The 27,466-nt window shown below is 46.7% G+C and overlaps 1 protein-coding gene across 5 annotated transcripts in view; it reads left to right on the top strand.

Moving 5' to 3' along the window:
- Afap1l2 (actin filament associated protein 1 like 2) overlaps window positions 1-27,466 on the top strand; it is a 90,888-nt gene that overhangs the window by 7,221 nt on the left and 56,201 nt on the right. The window lies entirely within an intron of this gene.

Here is a 27,466-nt window from a genome sequence, read left to right as displayed (position 1 = left end):
CCACAGAAGCCCTGCTTTGCTGTTTTCTAAATAGACCCCCTCATTGTCTTCTACCCTTTCTGAAGCTCTCACGTGGACTTCCAGGCCTGGTGGTGGGTGGTAGGCAGGTATGGAAGCTCAGCCCAGCAGATTGCAAATCAGCCTTCTGATCCTGATTCAACCGAGAAAAGAGTGTCAGCTGTGAGCTGGAGAGAGCGCCCTGCTGTGCACCAGAAGGACTCACTGTGGGCAAACTGCAAGCCTGCTCTGGGGATAGCTTTCCCAAGTTCCATGACCAACTGTCCTGGTTTTCCTGGGCAAACTGAGATGAGGGTCACCCTATTCCAAAACCCTGGCTTTATTAAATGCCTCTAAATCAATTATTTGTTTTCTTTGTAGCAAAGGCCAGCTAGAGCAGTCACTCAGTCTCTTGATTAGAAAGTGAAAGTCCCAGGCTTAAAAGAAGAAAATCATAACCAACTGCTAGGGATGCACAGCAGGATGTTAAGCTAAGAAAAAGAGGCCAGACTCAAGAGTCTACACACTGTGATTCCATTTATACAACTTTCTGGAAAAGGCAAAACTACATATAGGGAAAGAAAGACCTAAACTGTGGTTGCTGGGGCGGGGCAGGGCTGGGGAGGGGTGGACTACAAAGGGACAGGAGAGACATCTTTGGAATGATAGAAATGTTCAGTATCTTTATTGATTGGTGGTGGTTACATAGCTCCATGTATTCGTCAAAACTCCAAACTATGTAGTTAAGAGGGAAGTTGTTTTTCTTCTGTGTATGAATCATTACCTCAGTAAAGCTGCCTTTTAAAAACACCCTATCATATTGTGATTCTGTGGCAGATGATGAGGAAGGATCCACTAAGGGTAAAGTTGATTATTCCAGGTTGAAAACAGAAGCCAAGTTTTGGTGAGGTTGTGATGGAGATGGAGTAGAAGAGGGTGAAGAGTTGAGGTACAGGGCTGGGGTTGTGGCTCATCAGTAGAGCGCTTACCTAGCATGTGCAAGGCCCTGGGTCCGATCATCAGCACCGCATAAAAAGAAATAAACAAAATAAAGGTATTGTGTCCAACTACGATTGAAAAATAAATATTAAAAAAAAGAATTGAGGTATAAAACAAAAAGACCAGGATATCTTGATAGTGTATCCTAAATGCCGGAGACTATTCCAGTTAGCACAGTCGAAGATGGTGGAAGCTCTGTCTCCATTTAGAAAGAAAGATTCTAAAGACCGGGCAGGAGATGAGCCCAGGATGGCCCTGGAATATTGGAGCATCAGCTCTGGGCTCCCACTGTGGGAGCTCTGCTGCTATCCACACATGGATCTAATGTATTGACTTTGGCAGTCTTTCCACAGTCTTTTTTTTTTTTTTTTTGCCAGTAAAGTTATTGAGTTGGAATGGAGTTCCCATGTCTGCACCATAATGATTTCCTGGTTGTCTTTTTTTTTTTTTTTTTTGGCAGTCCTGCTTGTCTGTTAACTAGGATTGATTTTTCAGAGAGAAGAACCATGATGTATTAAAATAACGCACCTAGTCCCATGGGAGGGGAGGCATCAGTACCTTGTTTCCATTCAGGGGGAAAACCTATGATGCAAGGGCAGAATCAGTAGTGCTCATTGCCTGAGGCCAGAGAATGAGAATCCTCTGAGAATAAAGGATGATCATCACTCTGTTAGTCCTTGTGGGATCTTAGGTCTTGGTATCTTCCATGAAAAAGAAAAAAACAAAACAAAACAAAATCCTCATTGGACTGTTCTTCAGGTGAATTTTGCCTGGTTCTATGCCCTGGGGAGTTAGATCCTATCTCTGCAGCTTCTCTAAGAACACTGTATTGGATGGCTATGGACTGTCCATCAGTGAGGACTGTATTGGGCCCAGGACATGTTCAATTGTGAATTACACAGGAGATTTCAGACATATGGCTCTTTTTAATCACAAACATGTCCAAGCCACTAGTCATCTACCGAGTCAGTTCTGTTCCACCCATCCTGGGGTGTTCAATTAGAGCGATAGCTGACACTTTTCTTAGTTCTAATTGTCTTGATGTTGTTGGGGTGGAGGTTGGAGAAGCAGAAAATAATTTTTGTGCATATTTGTAGTGAAATTTTCTTGACACAGGGTCAGGTCTGACTGTGGCTGGTCCATTTAAGAACCACCAAGTTAGGATGGCCCCAGAGCCCACTTCTGGTTTGAGTGCAAGAATGGAGGGACTGCTGTATGCAAAGGAATAGCTGGGATTGATGGGCAAGGGGACTGGACACTTCCTTACCTGACTGCAAACCGTGACCACCATCTCCCAGGGCTATCCAGGCACACTGACATCCTTTTGGATTTTGATGACTGTCTTAGCCTTCCTGTTCGACCAACAAGTGGGAATCTTGCCATTTCCTTCCATCCTCCACCCCTCCCCCCGACCCTAGTTTTTACACAACAGAATTTATTCATGTTCACTGTATTCAAGTCCCCAGATGGGGGCAGAAAAAAAAGGTTGTGTTGAATGAACTTATTGTTCAGAGGTTTCAGTGACTTCTTTTATTTAATACCCACAGTCCTAGAACATATTGAGCTGATTTACTGAATTTCAAAGTCCTTTTGGGAGGGACTCTAGGGTGCTTGATGGCCCTGCTTCCAGAGCTGAGATCTGTCTGGTGGCAAGTTTGCTTGGGGCATCTCAGCTTCATCTTTATGGCTTGGGTCTCCCTGAGGGCAAATATTTGGTTACAATCCTGGGCTCCTTATGACCTAGGGATAGTCACCACCCTACTGTCCTTTGCATTGTCAGGACTTCTATGGTATCCTCTACTAGCACATTTTTTGAAGAAATAAAGATGTGTCACCAGCAGGTGCTACAGGGTACAGAAACCTCCTGTGGCTTCTGCTTGGTTGTTTGTTGCACAAATGGGAAGAAATGAAGGATGACAAAGTGGCAGTTGCGGGGCAGAGACACTTGGTGCCATTAGCCTCACGCCTGCTCCAGTGGCTCGTGCAGCGTGGCTGGTCCTTGACAAGCATGATAGAGTCGCCATTCTTCACTTCACCCTGTCCCCCAGCAGTTCTGAGGTCCTCGCAGCTTCCCACCTTGGATTTTGCAAGTGCTGGTCCATGGGCCTGAAATGCCCTCTCCTCGGGACCTCCTGGCAAGCTCATTTGTCAGGGCTCACCTGGCCTTGACACCTTGGTCTTGGCGTGCTTTAGAGGTGGGGTCCCTACTGGGTGTTACTGGACTCGTGGCTGAGGATCATAGGGTGGGAGACCATCAAGTGTGGTTGTCTATGTGCAGTGACACTATGACAGTTCCTGGTGTCTGGAGCCCTGGGGATCTCCTGGGAGCCATCACAGGTACTTGTCTCAGTGGAGTCTGGAAACCTGTCTGGTTCAAGTCTCACATCTCAGATGCTGTGAAAGCTGGCCCCGAGCAAAGCTGGTGGGGTTGACCACAAAACCTCATGTGCAAGCCAGGACGGCTCTTCAGGGCGCGCAGGCTCAGCCCCGTGCTCGTGCTCTCCCCTCCTCTCCCTCCCCTTCCTCCTTCCTTTTGCTTCCTCATTTTCCCTCTTGACTGCCTGCCGCTCCTCCCCTCTTTTTTCTTTTTTCTGCTAGTTCCATTCAGGAACGGGTCTTGAGTCCAGAAAAGGGATTCTCTCTGAGAACCTGAGGCCACAAAGACCCAGAGAAGGGATAGGACCTCACCGCATCCTCTCGTCCCCATGTCTCTGGTACCCTCAGGCTCTCATTTTGAGTGGCCATGGTTAGAATCCAGGCTTCCCCGGGAAAGGCTGGTGACTGCAGAGGCTGGGAAGGGAAACTGGGCTTGTCCTCCGTATGTCTCCCTTGGAAGAGGAGGCCTGTGTGAAAATCTGTTCTGTGTGGCCCTGGCTACTTAGTCAGGCCTTGAGGGTGGTGTTTCACATGGCCTTCTGGAGAGAATGCCCATTCTGGCAGCCCTCAGGGGTCACGTTGGCCCTGAGACCTTGTCAGGTCCGAGTGACTAGAAAAGGAAGCTCTGCTGCTCTTTCAGTAGGTCCTTAAGTAGTGCCAGCGCCCACTGAGGGGGGGACCCTCAGTCCCAGCCTGTGCATGGCTCCTCCCACTGCCATTCCGCGTTCCCTGGAAACGAGTGTCAGAGGAGGGGCGGCACCACACAGGGGGAGCCCGAGAACGTCGCATTGTTTGGATAAAAGTTCCAAGCATGAAGGCGCAGCACTGCCTAAAATAATTTTTTCCCATTGACCTCCTGGCTTCCCAGTGGGCAGGCGCCCATCTCTGTCATCCGATGTTGGTTTGGTGTGTGTAACTGTAAACACTTCTGCCTGGGAGCCCATCTCTGAGAGTTATGGGATCCAGGTGTCGCTCCCGGCCCTCCGTGCACTGGTTCCCTGGAGAGCGGAGTGGCCTTCTTGTTCTCAGAGGGAAAGTCTGGGCTGTGGGTTTTGAAATTAAGTCCTCCAGAAGCCTGACTCGTCCCCAGCCCTGCCTGCAGGTCTCTACTGATGACAGAAAGTGGCTTCAGCTTTTCAGCAAGCCTCTGAGTGGAGGGGGTCTTGTTTGTCTGACCCCAGGTGAGGACATAGATCCCTGAGTGCTCTCAAGTAAGCAGGGAGGTAAGGCGCTGTTTGCGCAGGGTGAGAGCGAGCAGCAGTGTGCCTCCTCTGCAGGAGCCCCTGGAGCTCGCTACGCAGGGCAAGAGAGGGTCGCCATGCATTTTAGCCTGATGTGGAACATGGCTGTATGCAAGAGGGAGCCCCTTGTCCTAAGCAGGAGAATAGAGGTGGCTTTGGACACTTAATGACCCCCTGTCCCTAGCAATAAAGCTGGGAGTCATCTCAGAGCAAAAGTGGTGAAGGAATTATGTTGGAAGCTTTTGCTAGGTTGGGAGGATATGGACTCTGTCTTGGGGGCCTGGCCCCCTCCTGCTGTCCTTGTACCCCTGAGCATTTACAGATGTCAGGTATGGTTGGAGCACAGGGGTGTGCATACGTGTATGTTGAAGGAGTGGTGTCAAATGAGAGCCCCATTTTTTTAAACTTATTTACCTAAAGGACACTAAAAGGACAGACTGTTCTACCAAAAGATGATTTTCCTGTTGAGGGAAGGTTGGGATGAGTTGAAGGAGAGGAGGTAACAGGGCTCAGAGACCTTGCTCTTGGGATGGAGTGACTTGGGGTTCCTCAGGAAGCTGCCTCCATGCGTGACTGTAATGTCTCTGTGCAAGTAGATTTCTTCTCTGATAGGAAAAAAAAAAAATAAGGGCAGTCACAGAGCTTAGAGCAAAATATTTACAAATGACTTTTCCCCCCTGCTAAGTACCATTATTGAGTGTGAAAATGGTTTAGATTCAGGAGGAAACAGCTGGTTGGCAGGGATCCTTCGGGGTCTTGGGTAAAATTCCGCTGTGTCACTAATGACTTAATGCGGCATATTTCCGGCACCAGTACACTTGGCAGTTGGGGAATCTTATGGCTGAGAACTGAGGCCAAGAAGGGAAGCTCTTCATTTCTTTCAAAATGATCTAGACCTGTCTAGGGGATGTCTCCTATCCCCCTTGACAGTTGAACTTTGATGCACATACACAGTTTCCTGTCTAAGATTTTCTGTCTGTGGGTCCTGAGGCAATAATACATTGCTTTCATAGCTAAGATAGGTCTAGATTTCTTAAGATCCCAAACCAGGCCTTCTTCCTTGGGTATAGATGGTGTTTAGAGTAATTTCACCAGTGGTCATTGGGAGAGCAAGAAGGTACATGTCCTGTGCTGCACTGGAGAAAGTCTGATACTTGGCTTCAATACATGGCTCATTCCTATTTGCCCAACCTGTCACTTCACTCTGGGCCCCAGCCTTGCTTAATCCCTTATAGTTGGCCACTGTGGCTTTTGCATGTGCTAGTCTATTGGCCTGAAATACCCTCCCTCAGGACTGCCTGACAAGCTTATTTATCAAGGCTCACTCAGCCTTGTCACATTGACCTTGAACAATCACCCCTTACTCCCAGATCTTAACCCTGCCTGCACCTCATACAGCCCTTGTGGCCATGGTCATTGTCAAGGCTGTAGTTATACTGTATTTCCAGTAGGCTATGTGCCCCGAAGGGTCAAAGATATTCTTCTTTGTGGCCAAGAGCCTAACCCCTGATATATGTGGGCTCCAGAAACAGGAGTTGAATGATCAAGAAATGGTTACCACTCTCGGGTCTTCTGAGAGTCGGATTATAACAAAGTTAAGGACTCTGTTCACCTGTGGACACTTTGAGCCGTAACAGGCAGCTGGCAGAAAGGCGGGGCCTTGCAATGTGTAAAACCTTCCAAGTGTAAGATATACAAGGTATTCCAGCACATCAGCCAGTAAAAGACGAAAAACCTTGCTAGAAAAGGGGGGATATGAACAGGGGTTGACAAGTGAGGAAGATGGTGAAAAGCTAACAAGCATCTTGAGTTCCTGTAGTCATCAGAAGCATCCAACAGAAATAAGCACCTGCTAGGCTGGCAGAAATGTGAAGGCCACCTGATGCCCAATAATACTCTCAGGGATACTGGGATCAACAGCCCTGCTGAGGGAGCCAGGCTAATGCCACGTCTGGAGAGCAGCCAGGTTTCTTCTGGGTATACTGAATATTCACTTACCATATGACCCAGAAGATCCCAAGGAAATGTCTAGGTCCCTGGGGCCAGGCTTGAGGATGATCTCTGCAGCATTATTTGCTGTGATGGAGAGTGGGAAGCAGTCTAGGTGCTAGGGGCTGTCCACAGTCTAGGTATCACCTGAGTAAGGGGACAGGGGAACTAGTGGCTGAATATCATAGGGAATTTTGCAGCAGGAGGAGCAAGGGGCCAGATACCTGTGCAGCCTCTTAGACCTAGTGCTGACCGAGGAGTCAGAGGCAGAGGAGGACATTAGACAATAGCATTGACAGCCATTAAAAATGCATAACGTCGTACACATTAAGCAGAACCCATAGAAACAGAAAGGTGCCTATTTGAAAAGCACGGGGAGTAGGGGAAGAATGGATCCGGTGAAGAAATGGTTTAGTCGTGATACCAGAAGCCTATAAATAATTCTGGCTTGAAGCAGAATTTGGTATATGAGGGCAACGCCAGAAACTGAAGCAGCGTGCTGTGGGAACAGAGGGCAGGAAACCTCTGAAAATGAGCCAGTCCCTTCCCGTGGACAGGTAGACTGTCCAGGGCCCTTTCCCCGGAGGCTGCCAGAGAACACTGCCCTCACGTCTGACTCGAGAATTCACACTAGGTCATCAGAGCTGCAGTGAGGGCAGTAGTCGGCCATTATCACAGGGGGGACAGGTTGCTCCTGCCCAGGCTCCCTCAAGCCTGGGAGGGTTGTTCTGGCCCCCAGAATATTGGTGGAAGGAGTAGGACAGTTGCCTGAGATCCCTGAATGATGATCCATGCCCTTCCCACAGGCAAAAATACATAAATACTTATGTATTTTTCATTTGCCCTCCACCACTCCGAGTGCCTGGTCACTTAGTCATCTGTGGGTCTGCATTGCCAAGTACAGGTCATGGCCAAGAGCCAGTGTCCAGATGCTTGTCAAATGAGTAGAAAGCAGTAGAATTGGATTTTTTCCAACACCTGATTGATTGGATGCAAGGTCACTAGGCTCTATAATTTAGGAGTCCACTTTGCCCCCCTCTACCTGGAGAATGAAATATTCACCCAGTTTCTCTTGTGCTCTCCCCCTGCCCCCAGTTTTGTTTGTTTTGGTTACTGAGGATTGAACCCAATACCACTGAGCTACATCCCCTGTCCTTTTTTTTTTTTTTTTGAGACAGTGTCTCATTTGCTGAGGCTGGCCTACTTGTGATCTTCCTGCCTCAGCTTCCCGAGTCACTGGGATTACAGGTGTGTACCACTACTCTCAGCCAACATATTCACTCAAAATCAATGCATCCAAATGTTCCTTATCTAGCCCAGGGCTGTGTTGGCCTCTGATTTTTTTTTATTATATTGCCTTTATTCTGCTTGATAATTGTGTTGTTGTGTTTGTTTGTTTGTTTGTTTTTTAAGCCTTTTTTTGAGATTCAAAGTTGTGATAGAGATTCAAAGAGCCGTTTGGACCAGGGTAAGTGGTATCCCCATTTGCTTTGCCCAGTGATGTTCTCTACCTGGGCTCAGGAGGCAGGACCTGGAGCTCTGGGGTCTTGGAGCGTGACTCTCTGGGTGTGGGCCCTGCAGGTGGGCGGTAAACCCAACTACATTGAAAGCCAAGAACTGAAAGAGTTTTCAGGAAATGGAGACAACCCTGAGGTTGGCTCTGGGGGCTTGACTGTCTTCCCATCATTTGTTCTTGGACAGTGGTTGTCGTCTGTCCACACCTCTTTCTTCCAGCTGCTCTGCCTCGGACCTGTCCATTTGCTGGCGGTGTCCACCTTCTGCCCCACACTCTGGACCTGCCCAATTCCCAGGTCCACTGGGTGCTGACTGCTCAAGTGATGGGACGGTGAAGATCATCATCACTGTTGCTCAAGTTCACGTCAGCCCCACGGGCCTTTCTGGCTCAAAGGATTTGTTAGGTTGTAATGACCTTGCTGATGTCCTTGAATAGCTCCTTCCATGTGAGCATTTCCAGGTTTTCACACAACGGGCATTTTGGAGCCTTCTCTGTGCCAGGCATTGTCCAGGTGCCGAGGGAACCTGGCCTGGTGTTGGCAAGGCCCCTGTCCTGATGGAGCTTATGTTCTAATGGAGGAAAATGGATCAGAAACAAGTAAACACAGCCCTAAAGAAGGATCACTGCAGATAGCCGTGACTAACATGAAGAGAGAACATAGGATGTTTTGAGAGCAATTTGGTGGTGACGGGGTGGGGGATGGGGGTGGTTCCGGCACCAGCAGGGAGGACGTGGAGAGCCTGTGTGAGGAGGAGACATGTGAGCTGAGACTTAAATGGAGAAAAAGAGCCTGCCACCTGGACAATTGAGGTTGTGAGTTCCAGGCAGAGAGGCAAGAGTAAGCTTCTGAGGCCACCACATGCCAAAATGGTGTGCGCATGTGTGCGGTGGAGGTGCCCGGGAGGGTTCCTCAGCGAAGGGCCATGGAGAGACCTGGGCCAGGCCAGGAGCCTGCATCTTTGCGAGTACTGTGCACACAGTGAATCCCACCTGTGCACTACCTTGGATTCAAAACATTTTTTATTCTTCAGGAAAAATCCAGGCACATCCTGAAAGAATATCTCCCTTCATCCTTTGCAAAGTGGTGAAGGTGCTACAAACCTATTACAGTTCACATTTACCCAAGGGGGCCAAGGGAGCAAAGGGACATGGAAGAAGCTCTCTGGCCCCCAGAACATTGGTGGAAGGAGTAGGACAGTTGCCTGAGATCCCTGAATGATGATCCATGCCCTTCCCCCAGGCAAAGCCAGGAAAGGAAAGCAGCGATTTAGCCTCAGTACCATCTATGGTCTCCCAGTGCCTCTCTCTTTAAGAAGCATTTAGTCAGGTATGGTGGCACACACCAATAATCCCAGCAATTTGGGAGTCTGAGGTGAGAGGATAGCAAGTTCAAGGCTAGGCTCAGCAAGTGAGGCCCTCAGCAACTTAGCAAGACCCTGTCTCCAAATAAAAAAGAAAAAAAAATTGGGAATGTAGGTCAGAGGTAAAGTGCCCCTGAGTTCAATCTCCAGTACAAAACAAAACAGATCTGAATGCTCCATTCCCTGCCTCTCAGATTATCTAAGGTCTGTGTTTAGTTGTAGGAAATACAAAATACAATGATGTTCAAAGTTGCAAGGTTTGGTTTCTTACAGACCTAGTTCAATCTCAGAACTTGCAGCCTTAGGCAATTACTATTTCTGAGACTCGATTTCTTCATCAGAAAGGGGCTAATACCATCTTCTTTGAGGATTTATAAGGATTGAATGATATTTTATGCTTAGAGAGTTTGGTGATAGATCTAGCACAAGGTCAGAGCCTCAGAATGCTGGTTGGTGGGGAGATAAGACTTTGGGCTGAATTTGCCATGGATCTGCTCTGATCATTTCTGATGCCAGCAACCTTTGCTTTCCATATTGCTGCACTGGACTGTGGGTTGGGAGGAGGAGGCTGATTCATTCATTAAGGAGATCTGTTTCCTGGTTCTGAACCCATCAGATGAATGTAAGTGCACCTCATTAGTCTTTTATTGCCAGAGCCTCAGTTTTCCCCATCTGTGATAATTAGTGCTCACCTTCCTTCACAGGCTGTTGGGAGGATCAGGTAAACATGATCCATAGTAGTGTTTAGAAAACTGAAAAGCACTGGGCAAATATAAAGGGGATTATTTCTGCGTTGTGCTGGGAATTACAGTTCCAGGGAAAGGGGAGTCTTTAGTTATCACCGCAGCCAAGCTAATCCTCTCCTGACTCAGACTCGACCCTGGAGTATTTATGGCTGGAAGGTAGATTCTCCTGGTCATGGAGACCTAGGGGAGGGTGAAGTCTCTTTTGAAATTAGCTGATTAGATGAGCAATTAGTTAAAGGATAATGGTGGAAAGGGAAGGGAAGGCTCAATAAGAGATTCCATTCAGACAGAGAAGTGCATTTTTGTCTTGGCAACACATGCCCATGTGCCTGTCTGCAGTGCCCTCATTTTGCAAGGCACAGAGGACAGAAAGCTCTATGTGGCCACAGGAAAGGTGCTCATGTGACCTCAACCCTTGTTGTGGCTCCAGAAGGACTTCTTCCTGGGGACACACTGTTGCTGGTGTGCTTTGTTCAATGACCCCCTGGGTGCTGCTTCCTTGGCTTGGCCATGGGATCCTACTGGGCCCGAGGAACATCTGGGTCCCCTGGAAGCTACTAAGAGGCAGATACAGCACCAGCTGCTGCCTGGGCAGGGCAGGGACAATTCACATTCATGATGACCCAGTCATCTCACTGCTTGCCCCTTCTAGCACCCTTTCTGCCATGGGGAGAGCCCCTACCTGTCTGCTCTGACTCTTCATCTCCCTACTCTGCTGCTGCTTTCTTGATACTAAATGGAAATCAAGGTCAAGAGTGATTATTAAAAATCAAAACTAATACCAATACCTTTTGCTTTTTACTTCAAAATATGTTCCATTGCTTGCCTTCACAAATATCCCAGGGAGGTGAATCAGAAGTCCCATGATGGCTCTTTTCTCCAGGGGATAACTGAGGCCAGTGGGTTTAACTTACCTATCAAATAGCTACAGACTAGGAAGCTATTGCTACCAAAAGGTGCAGCTGAGCCTTGCTGCCCTCATCTAATGCTGACCGTGTTCTGGATGACCACCACATCCTCCCTGGCATTTTCTGCTCTTGTTCTCATTTCTTCCCTAGGGATTCCTAGGGGGTAAGAGCCTGCACTCCCCGACCCTCCTCCAGGTACTTGCACCTTCCAGAGTTGGCTGAATACTCACAGGGCTCCAGATAGGGACAACTCGGAAGCTTTCATTCACATTCTTGGCATTGCTTGCTAGAGAAGAAGTCCCCTGGAATGCAGGGGCTTGTTGGCCTGAGCTAGGCTGAGCTAAGAATGTTAATAAAAAGCTTCCCAACGTTTTTTCTATCAAACACTTTCATCTTATTCCAAGCAGGGAGAATCATTCCTGGGTGTGGGGGTGGGGGCAGGGATCCAACAGTGAATATTATTATCTTTAGTCTGAGGATGGAGGAAATTGAGGCCAGAGGCAGCCCAAGCTAAAGCTCACAGCCAGCTCAGCAGGATCCTAACCCAGCTCCATCTGCCCCTGGAGCACATTCTGCTGACTGGTCTCTGATCAAGCTTCACGTAATCTGCATCCCGAGAAGGCTTCAAACGTGGGCTTCAGCCATGTTTGTGTCTGTTGTTAAGTGGGGCGTCATGTCCACTAGCTGCAGTCCAGCCATCTTGGTGTATCTCTTTGGGATGGGAAGCGGCTTTCCTAGCATTGCTCACAGCTGAATCTGGGACTTGGCGGCAGACTCAGAACAGAACCCCAGCCTGACGAAATAGCCTTCCACAACAGGAGGCTCCTCTGTGTGCCTGGCTTCCAGGTGTCCTGTCTCTCTGTCCTGCCGGCAGCTGTTCCAGCCAGGTCTTTGCTCGTTCTGTTCTTATGACGGGGAACATGCTCCCATCCCCCATTCACCCACTGCACCCTCCTCCAGAGGCCTCCCTCTAGCACATCTGGAACCAGCTGCTCATATTCCACGTAGAACCCAATTAGCACTTCATTGTGCTGGCATAAGTGGGTCCATTCCCGTGTCCCTGTCCTGTCTCCATGGCCAGTTTCATATCCCCTAAAATGATCTGCAGAGTGTTTACACACTGATGGGCTCTCGCTGCTTCTGAGGGTTCCCAGGAGCTTTGGTCGAGTTCCCATCTGCCCCTTTCAAACAGGTCCGGGGCTTTTGGAGGTTCCTGGGAAGTGAGGGGGCCCAGCTCTGCTGTGGGCACGTGGGAGGGCCAGAAAGGCCTGGCCACATGGGCGTGGCTCTGAGTTAGGCTGTGACCCAGGTGCCCTCTCAGCCCTGGACAAAGGTGTGTCATGGGTGCTGGCGCGTTCCCGTGGCACCTCCTGTGCTCCATGACTAGTAGAGGGACGCGGACTCTGGCAGGGGAACGGGAACGTTTCCGTGTTTCCTACAATTAAGAAGAGAAGATAAGTGAGGATGTTCTCACATGGAAAATAAATCTCACCAGAGGCAACATTCGGCCACACGCCATTGGAGCCTAACAGCTGTCTCTCATTTGTTGGCAAGTGTTCCTGGTGATGAATGTCCTCCGTCCTCGCTCACAGCCGGCCCTAAATGGAGGCTTTGGACAAGTGTGGGGGAACAATGGCCCTTCTCAGAGTGCCCTCAGCAGACGCTCCCAATGAAGTTGGTTCATCACTCAGAGCAGGGGCAGGACCAGAGACAAGATGCCATTGATTCAGCAGGGAAGGCCCGAGCAGCCATGGAAAGAGCATGCCTGGGGACAGAGACCAGCCAGGGATGGGACTCGTGGCTGCTGAGAAATGCCCTGAGTAATCAGAGTGGACGATTCCACCTCCCAGATGCTGTCTTCTAGAAGCTGACTTGGGGGATAGTGACATATTTGCAAATATGTCAGTCATTACTGGGTCATGAAGGGGCTAGGCTAGGGCAGTGCACGTTGCCACATTCACTGTGATTGAGTAAATGAGGACACCTGCTCAGAAAGATGGAGGGCGAGGGCCAGCACCCCACCTCGGGGCCCCTGCTCCTAGCCAGAATTGATCTGTTTCCTCCTTCCTGTAACCAGGTTGGAGTGGGAGGGACTGAGGAGGGAGAAAAGATGAGCTGGGGATTCTTGTGGAACCAGGGCTCTAGCCTTGACCTTGGCTGAATCTGGGAGTGGTACCTGGGTCCCTGCAGCCCCCAGTCCATGTGTCCACGACCTCCCCCTGCACAAAGTTCTGCTTCCTTCACTTTCTGCACCCCGACCCCATTAGCCAGGCAAGTGTGAAAGGTGTGATTTCCAAGTGAACTCAGTTTTTCTTCTCTTTTTTCTGTTATTTTTGATTTTCTTCAGATGGAGTTCCCTTAAATAATTGAAAATAGGTGTGAACAACAGTTACACATTCAAATGGCTGTTTCATCCTGTGAGGAGTTCCGGGTAGTAATTTCACACTGTATCTGTATACCAATAAACTTTTACACCTATATTTCAAAACAAGAGTCATACCTGCTTATTACAGCTTGTGCTTGCACAGCAGACATTTGTAACCTGGAATGTGAAAACCCTAGAATCCTACCATCAGTGATCTCATCGGGGATCTAGTCATCCAGGGTTTTTCTCTCCTCTCTGCCATGATCCTAACTGCCTCCTCCCCTCACCTCTTCCTTCTCTCCATTCCTCCCTCTCTTCCATCTTTCTTTCCCTCTCCTCGTGTCCCTGTCCCTGTCCCTCTCTTTCCAAACTCTCTGGTACAAAGTTTTTAAAAAGCAAAAGAATTCAGTAGAAAGCAAACTCCACCCCTGTTCAGGCCCCTTCCCTGCCCAGTCTATTATGTATCCTTCAGGCCATTGCGTGCCCAGGAGCAGCCACAGAGGATGATCTTTCCTCTTTTTGCACCACGTGGATCTCACTCTTGGTGCTTGTTCCTCATGGGGCTGCCGTGCTCCTTGTTTTGCTGCTCGGCATTTCCTTTGTGCAGTGAGCCCGCCTTTTCTGTACTTGGTGGACACTTCAGTTTTTCCTTAGGTGTCCCTGTAACAAACAATGTCACCGTGAATACCCTTGCCCATAGGTCACTTCAGACCCAAGGAGGCTATCTGTACCATCCCATCCCAGGATAGAAAGGCTGGGTCAAAGGATGTGTTGCTAGGATTTGTGTGGAGATTGCCAAGTGGCTCTCTTGGGAGCTCATATCTGTTTTTTCTTTCTGTTTTCAGATGGGGTCTCACTGTGTTGCTCAGGCTGGTCTTGAACTCCAGAGCTCAGCCCCTAGAGTAGCTGGGACTACAGGTGGTGCCACCACACCTAGATTCGTCGGGTCCCTTTTTACTCTCATAAGGCAAAGTACCTCCTAAGCAAAGAGGGCCTGTCTTCACCCACCTAATTTCATCAATACAGTATTATCAGACTTTGCCGTCCCTGTTCCTCAGCATGGGCAAAGACCTCTCTTCATGGTGCCTCTTCCAGATTTAACTTGCAGGTCACTATTCAAAGTGAAGTTGAATATCTTCCTATATTTAGGATTGGTCACGTGTGTATGTAGGGTGTGTGTGTATTCTGTTTGTATGCATTGCTCACTTTTCTATTGAATTCCTTTTTTAAAAATTAATTTTGTAGATATTTTTTGTTAAGAAAATTAACCCTTTGAATTTGAGCTGCAAATATTTCTCCCACTTTCTTTCTTTTGTCTTGCTTTTACTTTTCTGAAGTAGGATTTTTTTTTTTCCTGAAATGTTTTTTGGTCAGATTTATCTCCTTTCATGGTTCTAGGTTCCCCCTAAAACTGTACTTTAAAAATCCCCTATTTTCTTTCTTAGCTGTATTGAAATATCCTTTAATACTGTACAACATTTAGGGTGTTCAATTTGCTGATATTCACAACCATCTCCACAGCCACTTTTGGAACATTTTCATTTCCTCATAGAGAAACCCCTTCCCTTTGGGCAATCAGTGCCCCCCCCCCCACCCCCATCACTTTCCCCAGCCCTGGGCAACTGTCCATCTACTTTCCATCTCTGTCAATGTCCCTATTCTGGACTTTCATATAAATGGAATTATAGAATATGTAAACTCCTTCTTTCACTTGGCCCAGGTTCATTCAAGTTTTCAAGGTTTTCATCCCAGGTTTTCAAGGTTCATTCCAAGTTGAAGAGTGTGTCAGTCCTTCACTCGTTTTTATGGCTAAATAATATTCGGGTACATATGCGTGAATGGAACACATCTTGTTAATCCATTCATCTGTAGGATATATTGAATATTGCTGCTATAACCATTTGTATGCAAGTTTGTTTTGTGGACACATATTCTCATTTCTCTTGGGCACATCTCTCTCTCTCTCTCTCCATATATATATATATATATATACATACACATACATACACATACACATACACACACACATACACACACACACGTGTGTGTGTGTGTGTAGAATCATTAGGTCTCATGGTAACTCTAGGGTATATCATTTGAGTAACTGCCAAATGATGGCAGTTATCAGTGGCCACATCATTTTACATTCCCACCAGCTATAATTTGTTTGTATTTTTTAATTGTTTTTTATGTTTTAAATATATGAACCATCTGAAACTCTTCATAAGATATGACATGGGATCCAAATTAATATTTTTCAGTTAGCTACCCACATTGTGCCAACCATGTTTTTGGCTTACCTTTCTTTCCCAGTGTCTTTTTTTTAAGAGACCCACTCATCGCATCATTCAGTAGACCTTTATATATCGTGCAGAGTTGTAGACTGTGCAAACCAGATCCAACACTATTCCCGCTATCTAGAAGCTTGTGGTAAGTTCTGTTTCCATGTCCTCTAATAAATGCATTACACAAATTACCTTATTTAATACTTGCAAGTCTATGAGGGTAGGTAGAGATTTATTCCTAGTTTGGACATGAGGAAACCAGGGTTTGAGACAGATTTAGAGACAAAAACCCTACAGGATTGTATTTCCAAAAGCACAAGGCCAGGTGTCCTTGGGTGCCTTGTCAATGGCCAGATGTCCAGGGCAGAGTGGTGGGAAGTTCTGCTTAGCAGCCTCCCTCACAGCTGATGTCTGCTCCTGGTTAGTGGAATGGCTGGGATGGGTCTTGTGAGGAGAGCCCCACACCTTAGAATGGAAACCACTGGATGTGAATATGTTTCTCACTCAGTTCTGTTGCCATGAGGACCTACACAGTGGGAAAGTTGTGTGGCCGCCTTTAGGGTCCATTCTCTTCACCGATGGTGTGATTCAGGATCCCTAAAAGGGACGGAATTTGGCTCCCCCCTCCCTCCGCTCCCCCCACTCCCCTGCCCCCCTGCCTTTGCAAAGGGATAGTAAAAGCATTTGCCACGTAAAACATACAAAGCTCCATAATGTCCCAGCCAATGAAATCATCATCTCTTCCTGGGCATCTCTTCCCAGTCTTTGACCTTGGCTCCTTTCCACTCCCCAGGGAGTTGTAAGGCAAGGGAACTGGTTTGCTCAAGGAAGAGCTCTCCTGAATCTTCACATCTCAGACTTCATCAAACACTTGGAGTTTGGGATTTTCATATTAATAACATCATGTGACTCTCTGGAAACCTTTACTTCTGCTAATGTGTAATAAACTCAGGCAACACAGGAAACCTCAAAAGGATTTTTCCTGGAAATGGCTTTAAAAATGCAATCCAGTTGCCTCGATGTTTCATCTTTCTAAAGGGAAGATGTCTACCTGTCTGCCTATCTCTTCCTCCCTCTCCATTCCCATCCCCAAGACCATTCCTTTCTGGGAACAAATATTTCCTATGTTTTAACTATTCTGCTGGGTGGTGGGTGACTTGTCCTTTATTTTCTCATCATGGGAAAATAGTTGGGATATTTTGGCCTGGTCACTGTGGAGTGGTTTTGGAGATCTTATTTTTGCTGACTATCCCGGCATCATTGTTGCAGAGGATGTTCTATAGAGAGTCACTTCTCTAATGTGTGGCCTGAGCCAGGGCTGGGTGCTTCCTGTTGGTTGGCAGGTCTGGGTTCAGTGGTCCAGGGCTTTGCTTTCCTTTCCTTCCTTCCTTCTTTTCTTCCTTTCTTCTTTCCTACTGGGGGGTTGAAACCGGGAGCACTCTACTGTTGAGCTATATCCCCAGCCTTTTTAATTTATTTTTTGAGACAGGACCTTGTTAAGTTGCTGTGGCTGGCTTTGAACTTGCAACCCTCCTGCCTCAACCTCCCAAGCTGGAGGGATTACAGGTGTTCATTATTGTGCCTTGGCTGGTCAGGACATTCCTGGAGTCCAAGTTCCTTCCTCCATGGGTGTCTCTGGGGACTTCTTGAACTGTCTTGGGCTGCTAGAAGATAGGAACATTGCATTTCTTCTCCAGGCTCTGACCTGGATAAGTTTAGGTCTTTTGGGGGCCAGATAATTTAATTTCAGGCAGCATCTTAGATGTACAGGTTTCTGACAATCTGGAAGATTACGTTTTCAGGAGAAACAACGATACTTCATAGGTGGAAGTTCTGATGTCAAATTTGTAGTCCATTGTATTAGAAGATACTTATTTACATTCTAAATCTCATTTCTGAGGGATATAATGAAGACAGTGGCAACATTTTAACCATTTGTTCATAGAAAGCTTCTCAGTTTGTCCTAGAGAGGGCTCTGACTTTGGTATGTGTTCTGCCTTTTCTGAATTCCATTCAAAACTCTAAAAGATATCCACTGAAAAAGGTTAAGAGAGTAATAGCTATAGGCTTCAATAGCTTGAGATCGAAAATCACCCCAGCCAATTTCCTGTGTCAATGCAAAGCTAATGTTTATTTTAGAAACATGCATAGCATTGAAGCAGTAAAGAACTGAAAGCATTCATCTTGTAAATTCCATGAATAATGTAAAGATGGATGGATGCATCTTCTGGACTCTTGCAAGCAGACTGAGCCATTTGCTGGTGGCGGAACACCTGGTGGTTTGCAGCCTCCCTCAGAAGGCCCTTTTTCTTGGCTGGGCTGTTTTTGCTGTGGCAACCTCTTTGCCTGAGAGGCTTCCTGGCAAATCGGGACAAAGCCTACTGAAGGTGTGGCGTTAGTGCAGACCCAGAAAAATCCATGATTCAGTTTCTTGGGAAGCAGTGCTAAGAAATGTTGGCAGGAAACACATGTGAATCCTCTACAGAGTCCCTCAGACACACAGTGGATGCCAGTGTCCCTGTGACATGGAGACACCTATGTCATGCTCTCTCTTGAAGCATCTCAGGCCTTGCTTCCTCTGTGTTTCCCCAGGCATGGTTCATAGCTATCTTGCTGAATTGAAATAAGGGTACTGAGGGCAGAAATGCATCTTGATCCTTTTTTTTTTAATCTGGAAAAGTATGGAGCTCAATGAATGATTACTGAATAATCTTTCCATCACACTAGAGAAAACCATTCACCTTTCGATCCCATTGACTGCTATTTTGACAAGACTTTGGTTCCATGAGCAACATTGTCCACTGATGGGTAACTTACACTCCCTTGATGAAATCCATGTGGCACGTGGTACGCTGTGACACAGCCAATAGCAGCCAATGTTTGTGTCCTGTCTGCCTACCACCTTACCACACCCCATGGACATAGTGATCACTTCTTGCCCAAAAGCCCATCATTGCCTTTGGTTGGACTTTACCCAGAACCATCTGGTTTATGAATCGTGCTCATTGTCACATTGGATCTTTGCCCTGGAAATGGCTTTTCCAAAGCATCTCAGTGGAAAGTCTTGGGCTTTTCAGGTGATAAGTAAAATGTTTCTTCTGCTAACTCGATAACTCTTCACCTGCTAGTTGAGATGAGGTTTGTATCTTCTCCCTTTTGGTTGTTCAGGGGAATTCTTTGACTTGGGAAGCCTGGGAGTGGGAGGGAGGGTAAGTGTGAATCAGTGGACTGTGGACCGAAGGAGATATTTTGTGTGTGTAGTACGACCTTGACTTGTGTCATGCCCCCTAGTGATATTTGAAAACAAACTCCAAGACGAGTGCCCTCCTTGGCTGCCCTGGGTAGGCAGGGGAAGGATGTGCCCAGCCCAGTCCCCTGGGATTGCTGCACCATCTTGCTCCCATCCCTCCTAGATCATGGCTCTGTGGGTGGTGACTTCTAGGGAGGCCTGAAAACTCCAACAATTTCTTGGTCTCTGCCTCTTTCTGCTTGGGTGGTCTATTTTTCTTCCCATGTTTCCCTATTCTTAAGTCTTCAGTATTTTTATCCCTTGGATAGTGTTAATGTTGTTGTGTGTGTTTTTAATGGAGTGTTGACAGTTCTGGATATGACAAATTCAGCAACTGTATTATCAGGGTCTGAATTGCAGAGTCATTTCAGCCCCCGTGATCATTTCAAAATGCCCTACTTTGTGGTTTTTGAGGTGGGTCAGTGCTATGATCCTCTGCCAAGGGAAGCGAGGACTGTGGAGGTTCCTCAGTGCTGAGTAACAGAAGTGGAGGACCCTGTGCCCCAAGTTTAAAAATTTGTACTTATGAGATCCAGTGAAGACTGAGGGCCACTTTGATGCTATCTCAGTGCTCCTGTCACCAGTATCAGAGTTTGGTTCTGTTATTTAACTACCATGTGTTCCTTCTCTTCTGCTCTAAATGGAAAGCCCTAAGTATAGATAAAATCTCACACTTCTGTGTATTGTACTTGCAAGCCCATCCCAGATCCACCAGCTCCAAACACAAGGTTTGGCTCACAGTTGAGGCTCCATATATGTTCGTTTATTTCACAAGTCAGAATATTTGTGCAGCAATGAATCAACATGACCCTTCCCTGAGAAGATCTCAGTCTGTTGAACAAGGTTTAGTGAATGTCATTTCTTTAAGGGGGTGATGTTGGTGGGGAGACTACATAACTTTCTGTATAATACTTTGTTGTCCCAAATTGGATTTAAAATTTTTATATTTATTCTTGATTAGACTCTTGGGGGACTGAACTATGAAAAATTTAAAATCAAAGTCACCTTCCTTTTTGTCTTAGAGCAGGAGTTTGCAGACTATAGCCCAGTCGATTTGATGATAGGGACACCAACTTAGATCTCCTATTAAGCAAAGTGTTAGCCCAACTAAAGGAAGATTTCTGTGGTCATTAGTAAACCTAAATACAAAGAATTATTAATTAGGATTATGTGCTTAATAAATTTAATTCATGATTATGTTTAATTTGTCAATAAACATTTGTGTTTTCTCTTGCTATAGTAGTACCTACATAATATTCTTGATTTTTGCCTGTTGGTTTCTTCTGGAATAGAGACAAGCAAACTTTTCTGCAAAGGAGCAGACAGTAAATATTTTGGGATTTGTGGCCATATGGTCTGTGTGGCAGTAATTCCACTCTGCATTATATTGTGTAAGCAACCATAGAAGAAAGCAAATGTGTGGCTGTGTTTCAATAAAACTTTATTTATGGGCATGGAAATTTGAGACACACACACACACACACACACACACACATTTGTAATAGTACTGGGATTTGAATACATTGAATTACATCCTCAGCCCCCCCCCCCCTTTTTAATTTTTTGAGACGGGGTTTCACTAAGTGACCCAGGATGACCTCAAACTTGGGATCTTTCTACTTCAACCTTCAAAGTAGCTGGGATTGCAGGTGTGTACCACCCCACTGGTGAATTTCGTATACTTTTCATGTACCACTAAATATCATTCTCTTGATTTTCTTTCCCCATTTAAAGTTGTAAAACATTGGCGTGGCTTGAGGGCCATATAAAAACAGGTGAGGGGCTTCATTTGGAGCAGGGGCTGTAGTCCACTGACCCCTGTTGAAGGCCCCAGGACGCCTTACAGGACTAGATGGGCTCAGACACTCTAGTGAACCTGGAATAAAGCACAGGAGGTACTGTCTGGGCTAGTGACAGGCTCCCTTGTCACCCTAGCCAGGATCCTCTTCCTTGGCTCCAAGGGACTGACACCCAACTCTCCCTACCCTCCAGCCCCGCAGCCCCTCTCCACCCTGCAGGCCTGGTTCTCTAACATCTGTCTAGGAAAGAGTTTGTTCAGGATGCAACATCAGCTCTGGACCTCTTCCAGCTTCTAGTTGGAAGTGCTTTCCAAGGACAGAGAGGCTGAAACAGCTGTATTTTTTTTTTCTTCCTTCTAGAATCATCCAGTGAGGGGGTGAGTTCAGGACTCTGGCAGCTCCTGTGTAAAACTAAGCAACTAAACTCAGGGAAGAAATCTGGAGCACACACTGCTGCTCCCCAGCCAGTGAGAACGGCTCCCTCCCTGCCAGGGCCTGAGGCGTCTGCTTTTGTTCTAAGGCCAGGACTGAGGGTCTCTGGGTAGCTGGTAGGGCTCCCCCTTGCTCTGCCGGGTATCTGAGAAGTTCCTCCAGGGAAGAACAGCATCTGCAACTCCCTATATGACGGCCCATTGCCCCTGGCAGGATGGTTCTGTGCCAGAGGCTTAGCCAGCTGTGCTGTTTGTCTCATGGAGAACATTTCCAAAAACACTCTTTCCCTTTATGCTTGAATGACCAACTTTCAGAAAAATCCAATGATAATGTGCAGGCGTTTCAAATTCTGTAGCCTTAGCCGGGATGTTTGGGGTCATGTTGCCTGGGAGACTGAAGGGGTGAGCTTATTGAGGGCCATGAAATAACTGAAAAATGTCCTTCCCAAGCCCAGGACTCTGGAACAGCAAAGAAGGAGCAAGAGGGTTGGTGGGGCTTATGTGAGAGGGTTTGGGCTGATGGGACCATGTTGGGCGACTCTTTGACACTGCATGTAAGAGCCATGAGGGCAGGGGCCCCTACTACTTTGGTTCTCTGCCACCACGAGGCAGGTGTATGGGGGACTTGACTTCAGTCCTAGTTAGCGTGTTCTGTCCACCTCAGAACAGGGCTTGACGGTTTTACTGGCACAGACGAGGCAGGATCTTACCACCTGGAGTTGATGGGGGACAGGATGTGGGGGGACAGGTAACCATGGTAACAGAGGCTTGGAGACTCCAGAGGGGGACAACAGGGTAGAGGCAGAGCTCTGGGGCCTCAGTCTTTATCTTCTCTCTGCTGCTGGCCAAGTGGATATCCTAGTATCCTTATTTAAAGGACTAAATGAGGTGCTGAGATTTAAAGTTTGAGAGAGGTAGGAAGGGCTTTTCCTCATTAACATGCATTTCCTGGAATACAAATTTTGTAAATGAGAATTATTTAGTATTTTATAAACAAGACACTTTAAAACATACATTGGATCCATTGAATGAAATACCATGTAGCTGTTAAAAAGACTAAGGCAAAAAAAAAAGACTAAGGCAAATTCTGTATGTTGTCTTCAAGGGCAAGATACAGATTGCTGTATATGGTGTATACTTGCATGAATCAAAGAGCTTTATCTGTACTTTTTAATGAACATTTTAAATACAGAATATTATATGCACAGAATATTATTTATTATATAATAAATAATAAATATATGATATTATATTATTTCCAAGATAGAATTGGAAATTCCTAGAAGGATCCACAGCCTATTGATAATAATTGTCAGGAAGGGGGCTGAGGCTGGGGATTCTAAGATGGATGGGAAAGTTTATTACCTACTGTTACACACACACACACACACACACACCTGCCATATCCACACCTTCCATTTTCCCAATAAAAGTTTAAATTAATTAAAAAAGAAAAAGAAAACAAAAGAAGTCATTGAGAAAGTATTTGGCATCATGAAAGCTTCCGGAGCTGGCCACCCTCCGCCTTTTCTGGACATTGAGATATGGAGAATAAAGCAAAAGAAAATACTGGGTTATTTCACTCATGGCCACCCCTGCCCCTCCCACTCCACCCAGCCCCATGCAGCTTCCCTTATCTGAACCATAAATTCTGGGACAAACAATGACAAGTCAGCCCAGGACTGGACTTGGTGTTGACAGAAGGAAAATCTGGGAGCCCACTGGAATGCAGGATGGCGCCTGGAGCCCCTGGGTGAAGAGGGAGGACTCCCAAGATGGCACCAAGGCCTGCCCAGGTGACTGTCCAGGGACCAAGGGACAAGACCAGTTGCCACTCTGGGGTTAAACTCTCCGGCTATCCTGAGAGTCCACAGAACAAGTCTTACAGCATCAGCCCTCCAGCCAGAGAGAGACTTCAGTTTGGAACAAATTAGTCAAGAATTTTGCTGTTTGATCCAAGTTAAGGGAAAGAAATCTTTTGGTTGCTGCTGTCTCTCCAGGCTGGGACTTGCCAGGGAGAAGCTAATGTAGTGGTTCCCGTGGGGAGAGGCATACTGTTTTATTTTTTCTGAACATGGGAGGATTCACCATATTACCCACACACTGGAATCCTATTTAATTCACCAGGTTTATGAGCTATAAAGTGCCTTCCCCCCCACACACACACACAAAACAATAATTTTCCCTCTGCTTTTGTGCTGTTAAAAAAAAAAAAAAAAAAAGATGTAAACAGAAAATTTTCCATGGCCCCAATTCTGAACTTGGTAAGTCATCTTTTCACTGTTGTTGTTCTGATGAGGGGCTTTGCCCTTCCTGTCTGCTTTCTTCAGACTCAGCATTTACAGGCACCCACACCAGAAGCCTTATTTTTTGCCGATTAGCTATTTCCAGCCAGACTATATTTCTTCTCTCCAAGATGGTGGCCAAACCCTTGCCTGTCTCATCCGCATTCACTTCCTTAGCACAAACCTACATGGCGCTCTCCTTTGAGAACTGCACCTGTCAGCAACCAGACTAAAGTTTGCAGTGTTGTTTAGCTGCTCTGTCCAGGAACCAATGGGAGAGATGAGGAAGAAAGCACAATCTCAGTTTGTGCCCCCACCAGCCAATGGCCAGGCTCTATCCATGGGCCAAGCCAGAGTCCTGGCCAGTATTAACCTGTCAACGTGAGACCATTGCAGCATTCCTGTGGTCGACGTGTGTGTTTCATGCTCATGAAAACCTCAAGTTCAGCTCCATGTTGCCTTACAGTTGCCTAAGTGCCAATGGCTAAAGGTGGCTTTTGGAGGAAGCAAGTCTTGAGCTGGGCTATCACAAATGTACAAGATTTAGCAGAAGAGGGAAAGAAATGGAGAGAAATAATTAAAGTAAATTTTAGAAGTAGGGAAATAACCATACTGGGGTGCTTTGGAAAACATGGGTTCCCTCCAGTGGTAAGATGTACACAGGTCTGCAGATCCGCTCCCCACAATTTCACTCCCAGTTGATGTCAAGCTGAAAACAGTTCTCAAACCAAACTCAATTGCACCCAAACATCTGTTAGCAGGCAGGCCCCCCAAACAATAATTTATAGTTTGATCTGTGGGCCTGATGAAGCACTAGCTCTCTAGCACTAACACCTGTCTTAAGGCAAGTGCAAGAAAACTCTAGTGGTAGCATTTAGCTACTCAGGTGGATCAGGCAATGGAATCTCTACGTATTGGGTGAACACTGCACTGTGTTTTGCTTTGGGCCTAGGATGCAACTGGGATGGTATAAATAGCTGGCTTTATCCAGATTCTTATATCCTGGTCAGGCGAGGGTGGAGGTGCTGGGACAATGTTTCCAGCCACTCCATCTTTCCTGAATACCACTCATTTCAGTAAAGAAACATTTTTAGAATCCACAAAAATAGCCAAAGATGTAGAGTAACTGCTTCTGGGCTGTGGACTTCTAATCAATGTTTTCCAACTAACCAGTAGTCTCTGGTGTGTACAATTTGATTAGGATACTTTAAGCAGTAGCTCTCTGTCCCTGGGGTATGGATTTAAATTAACCTATATGCACATGTATATCACCTTCTTAATGTGAGTTGTTATAGGCAGTATTTGGAGTGGCTGGAGTTTAAATAAAACATGAAATACTAGCCTCTCTGATTTTCTGTTAGTGGTGAAGAAACTGAGGGTCTGGAAGGTTGGCCAACTGACCTGGGGTCACCCTGCTTGGTGCTGGCAAAAGACGACTGGGTATCTCAACTCCAGGGGAGGCCTCTTCCCATCCCTATCCTCCTTATCCTGTATATGGACAGGAGGTGCCCCCCAAAAGTGAAAAACATAATTTGGTCATATTAATTTTGTGATCGTTAACTTCAAATTAATGTACAAAGGTTTTATCTGATCAAGGTGCATTGAAATATTTATGTGATATAGGCAGGGGTGGGGGACAGAGATGAAATCAGAATTGCAAAATGATTGTAGCTAATGAAGCTCAGTGATAGCTTTACTTGGCTGCATGGGAGTTCATTTCACCCTTCTCTACTTGGTCTATGAAAGTTTCCATAACAAAAAGTTTTTAAAAATCAGAAGTGATTTTTTTTTTCATACCCAGGTAAGGAAACTGTTTTCCCAAGGCGCACCTGGAATTGAGCTCCCTATCAAGAAATCAGCCATGAAAGACAAGATCTTATTTCTGCTCTACTTGTGTTAGAGTTATTAATCTGGAGTGATGGCAAGGCCACCTCCTTGAGGAGGTGCAGGTTCCTGCCCTAAGCATTATTGACAAAACCTTGTCCATACTTAGGCACACGTGAGTATTTGACATGTGTTTGCTGTGAAGCAGCTTACACAGTTGAGCTAATTAGCATAGCCATCATCTCTCATGAGTTACCATTGAGTGATGTGTAAGACAAAGACCGCGTGGTGAGCGTACTCAAGACCTATGTTGTAGCAAACTTCACATATACAGTATGTTATCATTAACTCCCACCACCACAAGGTGCGTGAGATCCCCAGAACACATCCATCTCATGACACAAAGTTTGTACTCGTGGCTAACATCTCCCTATTTCCCTCCCCACCAGTCTTTGGCCACTGTCACTCTATACTCTGTTTTAACTTTTTTAGTTTCCCTGTATCAGTGAGGTCATGCAGTACTTGTTTTTCTGGGTCTGGCGTATTTCATTGACCATAATGTCCTCCAGGTCTATCCATGTTGTCACAGATAGCAGGTTTCCTTTTTATGGCCAAGTAATATTCTACTGTGTGTATATGACGTATCTCCTTTATCCACTCATTTGCCTTCTGTGTTCTCCTTTCTCCTCTGCCAAGTAGGACATTGTTGCACCAGCTCGTTGTTGGCAGTCACTTGTGGAATCTCGCTCCTGGTGACTCATGCTGCTTATCACTGCTCCCTGTCTGTGCATGGTGCTCATTAGTGTGTCGATGCAGTAGATTATCCCACATGCCATGCTTCAGCCTGGCCTGCAAGGCCAGGAAGGATAAGCAAACGTTCTGTTTGTATGAGATCTGTGCGCATTTCCATAGCCCTCAGCTGCTGCTGTCCATGTTGTAAAACACTATCCCACAGTCAGAAAGGGCCGGAGAGCAGTCTTTCTCCCACCCGCTCTGCGCTCCTCCGCCTCCTTGCCAGGAAGCCCAGGAAGACTTTGGAATAACCTGAAATAAACTTGCAAGTTCAAGCACAGCCTTCATTCCTCTCTCACTTGCAATTAACAGTGATTTACTGGGGGCTGCATTCAAACCTGGCCTCTGTCCTCCTCTTATCAGCTGCTTTGGGGCCTGGGCTCATTATTGGTCAGTTCCTTGCTGCTCTGCAAACAACCCTTTTCACGTTTAGCTCTTGCCCACAACCACATCCTGTCCCTTCGGCTTTGCATGGCGTTGGGCCGCTCTGTGTTGAGCTGGGGGAGGGGGGTTCCCTGAAGATAACAGTGCACCAGATCACTGGGCAGTGTGCCCCCTGGAATGTTAGGCACCCCCAAATTTTGCTCTGAGAATATGAGGCTGGCCTGATGCAAATCTAAATCCCCGCGTGTGTGTCTACCCACAGCTGATGGTGCTTTGCCCTGGCACAGACAGGGTGTTCCCAGAAGGCTCTTTGTCAAGAAGGCTCCTGTTACATAGAAGAGATGGGAAGTCGCCCAAAGCTCTGTTTTCCTTTAAGCTTGGCCAGTAAGTGATGTGTGGGCTGTCACTTCCCACACATTTGGGGCCTTGCTCATGGGTGTGGCGTGGCCTGGCCATCTTAGCTGACCAGCTTGGTGTTCTTATGGAAAAGCATGGGGGTGGGGTGGGGGCTGACCTGTCAAATGAGAGGGATTCCTCTTACAACCCCGAGTCAGGGAAAAGCTGGTCACTCCGAAGGAAGGGGAAGGTTTCTGTCTATCAGATAAGAATGTAAGACTAATACCCGCCCCCCTTGACCTTCCTGCTTTGATGACCTTGAAAGGTGGAGCTCTGTTTCTTATTCTTCACCCTTCCTGTGTCTTGGGTTTTGGTTTTCTGTTCCCATTTTCAGAAATCCTTTAGGAATTTTACAGGGCACAAATAAATGGCCTGATCAAAGGTAGTGGATAGTGCACATCCCCTCCCACCCTCCATGATCTTCTGCAGCCTCTGGTTTTGAGAATTCTGCACAGTCCTGCGTGCTGGGCATCCACCTCTAGA

The sequence above is a fragment of the Marmota marmota genome, unplaced genomic scaffold (assembly GCF_001458135.2).
Source record: "Marmota marmota marmota unplaced genomic scaffold, marMar, whole genome shotgun sequence".
Taxonomy (NCBI): Eukaryota; Metazoa; Chordata; class Mammalia; order Rodentia; family Sciuridae; genus Marmota; species Marmota marmota.
The sequence above is the reverse complement of the archived record's forward strand: the minus strand, read 5'-3'. Positions and strand labels throughout refer to the sequence as shown.